This window comes from Chenopodium album, chromosome 25, assembly GCF_948465745.1.
Source record: "Chenopodium album chromosome 25, dcCheAlbu1.1, whole genome shotgun sequence".
Lineage (NCBI taxonomy): Eukaryota > Viridiplantae > Streptophyta > Magnoliopsida > Caryophyllales > Amaranthaceae > Chenopodium > Chenopodium album.
The window spans coordinates 2,229,674-2,238,929 of NC_137858.1; the positions used below are offsets into that span (position 1 = coordinate 2,229,674).

The 9,256-nt window shown below is 30.6% G+C and overlaps 1 pseudogene; it reads right to left on the reverse strand.

Annotated features, from left to right (window-relative positions):
• Positions 1–1,408: 1,408 nt before the first annotated feature.
• On the reverse strand, positions 1,409–2,142 carry LOC145615121 (brassinosteroid-responsive RING protein 1 pseudogene; annotated as a pseudogene).
• Positions 2,143–9,256: the final 7,114 nt, after the last annotated feature.

Below are 9,256 nucleotides of genomic sequence, written 5' to 3' on the forward strand. Positions count from 1 at the left end.
CCATCAACTTAGTAGAGGAAAAAGTTTAACAGCAAGTTGAAAAAATTAACAGAAATAGGAGAAATTCAGAGTACAGAAGCCTGAGATAGGGATAGATCAAGTGTGCACATACACCCAAAAATTAGATACTACTCATTCATCACTTACTACAACTACTATACTTTGAAAAACATTGAACCATTTTATGTCTCCAAATTTAAATAAATTTTATAATATGGTCCCTTTTGTATGTAATGTGTTTACTAAGAAAACAATGGGGGACAAGAATACAAGATTTGCTAGGATGGCATGATTTAGTCACCCATATTATCAAGTTTGGGAAAAGTGTTAAAGCATTTATACACATGATTTCTGCATACACAATCACAATCTCTCTCCTATCTTAATTATTTATGTTACTAATTTATAAGTCGGATTAATATTGTATTATTATTATTTATCATATGTATGTATTAATTGAAATTATAGATATGGAGTATAAATCTTACCAAGGATGACTTGTGTCACATATACTGGCCAGAGGTGAGAATCGAACTTAGCCAGTACGAGTACGACTATCATTGAGTTTCGATGAGAAGCTACTTCGATTATCAAAAATTCTCAAAACGAAGAGACAAAAAATTGGTTTATTACTTTAAGGTACTTTAAGGTACAAAACAAACTTTTATAATGATCTTTGGATATCTAAAAACTTTGATTTTTAGAGTGTAATTGATGATTGCATCTTAGAGTATAAAGTTTAAAATAATTAAGAGGTGATCATGGGTAAATGTAAATTAGTGGCTAGAACATGAATTATTAATCAAAAGATTTGTTTTTTCCTCTTCATTTTACACATAAAAAATACATTATTAGTAGTATTATTATTGTAATTATACACATGCAGGACCACATACAAACACTGATCCACTAGTACAACTACCTATTGCAAAAAAAATAATTGCAAAATTATGCTATTATATGGTGACAGGATCCGATCATATCGCTTGTTATCTAGCTATCTGTGTCAATTACTTTCGAGTACTTATTAAGATTTTCAATTTTTAATTTTATTTTTATTTTTTGGTAATGATTTTTGAACCTCTCATGGTCCTATCCACTTTCACTAGGCATTATCATAAAACCGTACAATTATGAATTTTAATCATATAATTTATTTTGTACGAAAAAGATTATTATTAGCCTAATAGATTGTAGGATAAGTTAAATTTTAGCAAATTACACTCAATTTATACTGATAATTAGATTTACAATTAAGTACAATGATTATTTTGCTTAAATTACAATAAATATATACGATGTTAATCATCATTATTATCTACCTATATATATACAAGTAATTAGTAATTTAATCATGAACAAAAAATATTGAAAATGACACTATAAAGTTTAGAAGAAAATTATATACTTGTATCATATAAAATGTTCAATATGTTTTTATTATATTATTATGAACAAAAACCTCCTAAATTATCATTAGTGATGTACAACCTCATAATCATATACACTAAGAAATATTTTAAAAAAAAAGTGACAAATTAAGCTATTTTATCCTAGTAAAAAGAAATTAAAGAGGAGAAAATCCAGTGTAGTTATAATGATCAACATACTGAAGAAGATCGCAAGAATCAGCAGCTAATAGCCGTTGATTAAACTCATCAAGCAAATCATGAAGAAGGAAAGGTGTACGGCAAAGAGGACATGTACGATGATCAAGGTCCATCCAACGGTCAAGACAATCTTTATGAAAAATGTGTTTACAGTTGGATAACCACCTGATCTCTTCTCCACTGCTAAACTCATACAAGCACACTGCACAGCTTTCCTTCTCTTGTTGCTCCTTGGAGACACGTACGAGCGGGAGGAGCTCTCGTGTTACGATGGCGGATAACGGTGGGGAGGTGGGCCCCACCGTTATCCGAGGGGTGGTAGTAGCGTTTAGTGGTGGAGGTAGCTGTTCGAGAGGTATAGGGCCTGGCTCGAGGAAGTCGGACAGGCCCATGTAGTTAAAGAGGTTGAAGAGGAATTTACGGAGTAATGTGAAGAAGGTGAGAGTGTGGATGAAGAGAGTTGGGATGAATACTTCGGTGTATCCAACTGGGAAACCCATGTTTGTGTTTGGGGGATGAATAGAAAGGGGGTATCTTGTATTATATAAGGAAAGGTTGGTCACTGGTGGGGGTGTTTCATGTTTTGGTATGTGACAAACCACTAGCAATCTAGTATGGTATAATATGGTTGGTAGGCCCTTTTCACTATTTTTCGATCTCCCGCTACATTTACATACCCTACAGTTACACAACTTATGTGGTACGCACGACTGTAACTGTAATTTGTAAATTGTAACTTGTAAAAGCTAATAAAGTACATCAATTTTATCATTGACTCTCCGATCATAATTATCATTACAATAAATTGTACCATACTAGGCACGTACGAATCATAAATTTATAATAACTGGCTTAGTTGGTTAAACTACAGAGGATTATGTACAGCTTTTTTTACACTCAAAAGATATATTCTATCTTAAATAGGCATGAATTATTGCATGATACAATAAGATTCATAATAATGTAAAGGGAATAAGAGTATCTTTTCTTTGTAATTTCTTTATAGGAGTAGTAAATTAATAAGATTCTTCATGTTTTTCATTAATTAAAAATAAACATAGGACTATAATAATATCTCTATGTCGTTCTATATATAATATGCTGTTATAGTATAGGGTTTTTCTTTTGGAGGTTCCATTAGGAAAAAAAAGGAGGGAAGTAGGCTCCTTGTCGTAGCTAATGCTAATTGAATCTACTCCATAATCTTAAAAAGGGTCCCAATTAACCTATTGCATTGCATCCCAAGAAAATTAAAGTTGCACCCCTAAAAATCGTTGAAAAGTAGAAGCACTAAGTTTATTTTACGATTAGTAGATAGGCTTTTAGTGCCAAATTTTCAAAAGAATCGACTAAGAACCAAGAACAAATAATATACTGATGTATTAGCATTTATTTAGCTAAATTATTTAGACAATTACTTCCTCCGTTTCTATTTAGTTGACGAGTTTGATTTAGGCACATATATTAAGGAAAGGAGAGAGAGTGATAGAGAATGAAAAATCAAGTGGAGTAGCTTGTAAATACAAGGTAAAAAATTTACCCAAAAAGGAAACGTGTCAACTAAATAGAAACTTCCTAAAAAGGAATACGTGTCAACTAAAAAGAAACGGAGGTAGTATTAAATCTACTGTATTCGAGAAGTTTTATACATAGAGTAATGAAAAGTAAAATATGTGATTCGATAGATCTACTATTATTTCTAATACAAGCAATTACTTTATTATATATGTACAACCGGTTATACTTTGCGCATGGTATAATTAAATTTATTACTCTGTATGTGGTTTTTTTTTTTTTTGAGGGAACTCCGTATGTGGTTATTTCTTTGTACATGGCTAAAAAAATTGTTTTGACCCACCAATTGTCCGAGGAGTCATTTTATACCTTAAAATTAAGGGTTTTTTTTTTTTTATTTTTTATTTTTTTTATTTTTTAATCTATTCGATATGTGGATGGATTTAATTAATACAGTGTATACTATAAATAATTTATCTGAAAAAATGTTTTGGTTTTTTCAATTCTATAATGCTCAAAATTTTTACACTATAGTATTTTATGCTCAAAATATATTATTGAAGATATTGCACTTCCAAAAAGGCCAATAATAAACTATTGCAAATACTTAGTATTAAGTTGAAGATATAATTAAAAATCGTAACTATTTTTATGTAGAGTATCATGCATTAACAATATAGAGATCTAAACATTCAACCAATGAATTAATTACTCTATGAAGATCAACAACAACCATGATTGAAAAGAAAGAAAGCTAGATATGTTCTTCTGTAGCTAACATTATGATTTTTATTATCTATTATTATACTAAAGATTTGTGGCCTAAATTAGCACCTAACACGTTTCATTACTTATCCTTTACCCTTTTAATTATTTCGTTTGTTTTGCCCTCTTGTTCACTTATAATTATTCTTTTGAATTAGGAATCATAATAATTCTTGATAAAAGATAAAATGCCACTACCATAATAAACAGACGATAAATTCGATAATATATAGATAGGTGGAATGCTTAATCATCCTTTTTAATTTGTCTGTTTAAATTGTCATAAATCATAATCATAATAATCAAACATTCTACTGCTAGCTACCAAGCTGATGCATGCAGCTACATCTATAGAACAATAATTTAAGATTCAACAGAATTTAATTATGTTATTATGTACTACGACTTACTAATTTTTTCTTATTATATAGTTTTGTTATATGCCCTAATAATATATATTTGGTGTTCTAAAGATGAAAAATATGGGACCCTATAAGTGATTATCTACGTCTTTCCACATTTTAACACGTGCTTTTGTTTTATTTTATGTATTAACTAGGAAAAAATAAAAATGGTAAATTGACCAAATTCAGCTCCCATCATTCCCATGCATGTCTAATAAATTAGCATGAAATAAAGCATGAATACATGCATATACAGTGTAGATGATAAATGGGACTCTTACAACAATGTTATAAATGAATTTTAATCTTCTTTCTACAATCTATGTACGAGTAAAAAGAATTATTTTTTTCCTATTTTTTACGGGGTTTGGTATCAACAGTTCTATGATTATACTTAGTTCGTTATCCACCACTCTTCTATTCAAATTTTAAAATACGCCATAACTAATTAGGTGATGAACCAATGTCATCTTTATGTGTACGTATTCTAAAATTAAACGTATCAATAATAAAACGATATAGGTAGAAAAAGCTTGATTGAAAGATGAGACCCGATATCGTGAGGGGAACATATCAAATGGTACAATTAATGCTAAGAGAGGGGTTGATGCCTACAAAAACAATTGAGATGATGTAAGCCTCACAACTTGGAAAACGTTGACGCCTAATTGTCTAGTTAAGATCTGAATTGTTTAGACACTTGCAATATAAATGTGATGAAAGGTCATTTTAAAATTTTCAATTATATATATCAGAACAAAGCAAGAGATCATCTTCAAATTGAATATAATGATCGAGTTGGTGCAAATTACCTTTGAATGTACGTTGGCCGTTGCTTTGGTTTCTCGTAATTTTGTGATAGATGCTGGTGGATTGGTGGCTTGTGACATTCTGTACAAGATTTAATTTGATTATATGATGTAATTAATTAAATATTGACAAATTGCCTTCAACATTTAATTAAGTGATTTGATTAATTACTTCCATTTTGTTTAATTTCATTGGAGATATTAGCTAGGACTCTTAGGTTGGATTGTTTGAGGGCCATACTCTAATAGACTAAGGGCCTGTTCACATTTACTTAATTTCAGTTCAGCTCTAATAAGTTCAGTTTTGCTCCAATCAGTTCAGTTCAGTTCAGCTCCTAATTTCCCTCTCTCATAAAATATTCATTTCAGCTCAGTTCAGTTCAGTTCAGCTCAAATCAGTTCAGTTCAGCTCAGTTCAGAAGGGCCTGTAATGTTCACATTTACTTAATTTTAGTTCAGTTCAGTTCAGCTCTAATCAGTTCAGTTCAGCTCTAATTCATTCAGTTCAGCTCTTAATTTCCCTCTCTCATAAAATATTCATTTCAGCTCAGTTCTGTTCAGTTCAGCTCCAATCAATTCAGTTCAGTTCAGTAAATGTAAACAGGCCCTAATACCTTTATAAATTGAGATTATCATAAGTGAGATCCTGAGCTAACACAAATTTTGAATCATTCAAAAAAAATAGTCATAGCTAAGATTATATTATTAGTTTTAAATTATTGAAAACAATCACGTTTAGCACGAATACTTAGAATCTATTTGGTTCAACATATTTTGTCTAAACTTATTTTTAACGTATAATTGTGTTGGAACTTATTTTGTCCGAATATATTGAAACTTATTTTATACGAAACAATATAGAGAGAGTTTTACAACTTGCATGGTAGAGAGTTTTACAACTTGCATGGAAGAAGGTGAGGGTTGAAACTTGAAAGGGGTGAAAGGCCAGATGGTGGGTAATACGGTTTCAATAATTAAGTTTGCGATGGAGCTGAGAGTTGGCTCTTTGTTGTCTCAACTCTTATATATATACAACCCCCCCTACTTATTTTTTCCCCCATTTCTAGCCATGCAAGACTGAACTTTTTTAACATGGCAATTACCCTATCTTTTAACTTTTCCATAATCCTATTTGTCATCATGGATTATAGATGTTATAAGTAGCCTAATTATTACTAATATTGAAAAAACATGTATAAGTTTTAAAGACATATAAAGGGATTATGGTTAAAAGGACACCCTCCACGTATACCCGGGCCTATTAGTTATTGAATATTTTACACATAATTTAGTTAGTTAAGTTATATATATTGTGTTAAAAATATATCGGTCCTTTACACAGTACATTTTTATCTTTAAAATATGAGATATTTAATTATATAAAAATGAAATATCTAAAAATATGTATCTAAATTTCAAAAATTGAGAGCATAATGATGAGATGTTCAAAAACTTATATGAAATGTCCAATAACTTATATTTGTCTCACCGTATTGCGATTTATATTTTTAGAAAAAGACGAGATTATTAAAAGACATAATGAAGATATAAAAACTTTTACAAGTGATCTTAGAAATTGACTTTTAAAAGGAATAGTTAATCACATCACACAATCGTTGAACTTGTTCATTCTAAATTATTAGAATATTAATTGTGTGATTTTTACCATATTAGTAACTAAGTAACATTTGACAAACTTGATCAAAAGCCTAATTAAGGATGAAAGTGAAACCTAGAAACACAATTTCGAAAGAAAAGACACCAATAATCACTATTACAAAAGTGGAGTACATTAGGTTTTGATGGGTAAAGGGTCCCATCCAACTCAAATAAACAAAAACAAATACAAAAAGCAAGATTAGAGCAAGGTGCGGAAACTAAGGAGGTCCATACAATTTTTCAAGAGAAAAACCATATTAGATCATGAACTAATGAGCATAGAAGAGAAAAAGAAACAAAAATTGGGCAATGGGGAGACAAGATAAGCTAAGACTATCAAGGTGAAAATAACTTGTATTAGTTGAATGCATGCATGTATGAAAACTCAACCCAAAAAAAAAAAAAAGGATATCTTTTGGACAAATTTAAATGAAAATGAAGTATCAAGCTTTTTAACCAATAAATAAACAAGAGTGTGGTGACTGGTGAGTGGAAAACGTGGGTGATTATAGAAGGTGAACATACAATTTATTGAAATAATTTAAACGACCTTATATGAGTTGGAACTAGTGATTCCACGTTAAAGGGGTAGAAGGATAATGACTAACGCATAAGACTGGTAGGCTAGCTACACCATTTAACACCAGTCAGATATGTATAGGATGTATAAGATGAAACTCTGGTAGCTAGACTTATATGTAGTCATACTCTCCTCCGACATGATAATTTTTGGATAGCTTTAATTTGTATGAAAGCGAAACATCGAGCTTTATAACGAAACAAGGGTGTGGTGGGTGGAAAATGTAGGTGATGGCAAATTGAGGAGCGCCATATTATCTGATAATATAATTGGTTAGTTCAGAAGGTGGTGGTCGTGGACTAATATAATGAACCATATATAGTTGTTGTAAAATGAAATGAAGGAGGGGGGCCTGAGTGTTAATGTTATCCTTCTTCCAAGTGCCTGGCCAAGCCAAGACATTGATGGGCCTATTGCCTCCTGCCGCCTTCTTCTAACATGTGGCTCTTTGTTGGTTGTTTGAATTTATTTGGGGATATATGCTATACTTGTATTTCATATGATATGATATGGGTCTTTGTCATTTTGCATGTGCATTTGTATTGTACTATTTGTGCTTATTTGTTATATGTTGGTATATGTCAACATGCCTGCATGATCGATCGACTTAATATGATTGTATGTATGCAATTATTGTTCGTTCGTAGTAAAACCTAGAGTTGATCTTGGCCGGATGATCTTTGGACCAAGCTTCGATGCAAAAACAAAAAACCCGATCAATTACCAGGTATAGGTACGGTTATTGTCAAACCTTAGCTTGAAATTTCTTCTTTTTAAGTGTGTTCGGTATTTAGTAATATTGATACAATTTAAATGATTGCACTTTAGGGTTTAAGATCACTTCAATTCCAAGGTAAAATAATCCCTCAAAAAAGAAAAAAAAAATCCAAGGTAATTAAAAAAAATATTGCTCAGCCAGATTTTGGACACCTAGATCAGGTTAGCCTTTCATTTTTTTATTTTTATTTTTATTTTATTTTATTTATTAATTTATTTATTTTAAAGTCAAATAATAAGAGTAGTCATTAGTAACATAAATAAATGCAAGCTCTATTAATCACATTATGAGATTCCTATATTATATTATGTGTAAATAGAGTTTGTTGTAAGTAGGAGAACTAAGGAGGATATATATTCTTAATGGCATAATAGATTGACTTATATTGAAGAAGGCTAAAAGATTTATGTTAGGAGATGTATGTGTCTACTAAGTAGTTCTACCACCAAAAAACTCTTTGTCTCTTTGTAATCACTCCGTACTACTGCAATATTATTTGGAGTACAAATAGTCCATAATCGTTTATCGTTTGACTCTAGCTAAAAGGCTCTCATGATTATGGAATGAATGTGGATCTTGATACATAATGTTGGGGAATTGGGGATGAGGAATTTATTAATTAAGGTCTTAAATTGATGAAGATTCTAGAGCATCCCAAGATATATATAGTCAATTAATGCAAATGTATTACAATACATATAGATATGATTTCGATATGCATCATGTACTCACTCATGTGGCATCATTTAGAGCACATACCCTATAAATTATTTGAGCATAATTATGGTCCAACAATACAACATTCGTTTGATGGTCCAACTTATCAACATTATTGAACATCACTCTACGGAGTATAAGGCTATAAGTTTGAATCATTACTAAATTACATTTTTTTACAATTTTCTCTCATAAAATATTCAGTTCAGTTCAGTTCAGTTCAACTTCAATGAGTTCAATTCAGTAAATGTGAACAAGCCTTAAGTCTTATTAGATCAGATATATATGTCATACTCGGTTGTATATATAATTATAATTTATTTATAAAAAGGTTAGCTAAAATTAAACAATACGGAGTAATAATAATTGAAAAGTGCTTATACAATGATGGATTTTTGTGTACAAAAAAAATTGAGAGT